This window comes from Pinus tabuliformis, chromosome 6 (assembly GCF_031772625.1).
Source record: "Pinus tabuliformis cultivar Carrire ecotype Pingquan chromosome 6, CPIR1, whole genome shotgun sequence".
Lineage (NCBI taxonomy): Eukaryota > Viridiplantae > Streptophyta > Pinopsida > Pinales > Pinaceae > Pinus > Pinus tabuliformis.
This window is the reverse complement of record NC_142292.1, coordinates 726,329,705-726,331,463: the sequence shown is the minus strand read 5'-3', so window position 1 is coordinate 726,331,463 and position 1,759 is coordinate 726,329,705.

Genomic DNA, 1,759 nt, shown 5'->3' with positions numbered 1-1,759 from the left:
GCATGAATTTTATAGTTTATTTCAAGCTAATTTTTATGCATAAAAGAAATAATATCTAGTGATCCGTATAATTTTAATTGATTAGAGAATAGCCACAGCATCTCTAATTAAATAATATTATATATTATGATTGATTAGGATCACATAAATAATATTTAGATATTAATTGTAATTAATTATACTAAATATAATAAATTTTATTCCACGGGAATTTTTATTATATTTATATAATTAATTAGGATAAAATATTCATAATATACCCACATGAATTATGAAATAATAGTTTTATCATAAAGTACAAATCTAAGATAGAATTTATATCGAATTATAATCATAATATACCCTTTAGAATTATGAATTAAGTGAAAAATTTGACAAATTCTATCATAAAGAATAATTGAATCTACTTGAATTGAAAATTTAGTCCACAGATAATTTTTATGTCATTAGATTCAATTTTAAGTATGATTTACATTGGTAAAGCATGAAAATCTATTTAGGCCTCAAATTTAACATAAGCATGTGATTTTTAATTTTATGCAGTTGTACAACCTGCAAATTTCTTTGAAATTCGTTGTGATATCCTTAAACTTAAGGGAGATAACTATAAGGTCTAGAAGGAGAGGGTTCTCCTTCGTTTGGGGTGGATGGACATACACTATGCTATTAGGAAAGATGAACCACTGCACTCACTAATACCAACATTGCAGCGGACATCACGCTTTATGAACGATGGGAGAGATCTAATTGCCTAAGCATTATGTTCATTAAGACTAAAATTTTAGTTGGTATTCGTGGTTCCATTGATCAGCATGAAAAGGTCCGAGACTTGCTGAAAGCCATTGATAATCAATTCGTCACTTCAGATAAGGCACTAGCAATCACCCTAATCATGAAGTTCTCATCCCTAAGGCTCACTAGTGTGAAAGGTGTACACAAGCACATCATGAAAATGAGGGACACTGTGACTCAATTGAAGAAACTCGAGGTTGAAATGTCAGAGTCTTTCCTGGTGCACTACATCCTAAACACCTTTTCGCACCAATACAGACCCTTCAAAATCTCATACAACACACATAAGGATAAATGGTCAATTAATGAACTCATGACCATGTGTGTTCAAGAGGAAGAAACACTGGTGATGGAACTCGGAGAAAGTGCAATGCTGGAAATGCGAGGAAAAGGCAAATCTCAAGCAAATCGGAAATGGAAAGATAAAGTACCTCCCCAAGCTGATATTAAGAAGGATTCCAAGTGTTTCTTCTGTAAAAAGAAGGGACACATGAAGAAGGAATGCGCCAAATTTCAGAAATGGCTTGTGGACAAAGGTAATCCAATCTTGTTTGTTTGTTATGAATCTAATATGGTTAATGTCAATATTAATACTTGGTGGATTGTTTCTGGATCAATAATTCACATTTCGAATTCCTTACAGAGTTTGCAAAACCTAAGGAAGCCAGTGGGAAGTGAGTAAAGCATATTATCAGAAAACAAGATGAGCACGCATGTGGAATTTATAGGAACATGCTATTTAACTTTAAGTAGTGGCTTTGTTGTAGAATTAGAAAAGACCTTTTATGTTTCAAGTTTTTCTAGAAACTTGATTTCAGTTTCAAGACTTGTACATTTTGGATATTCATTCAACTTTTCAGAAATATCTTTCAGTTTATCTTATAAATTTGATTGTGTTGGGAATGGTATTTTGTCTAATGGTCTTTACTACATTAATTTACAAAATAATGTCACTTATGATTCAATG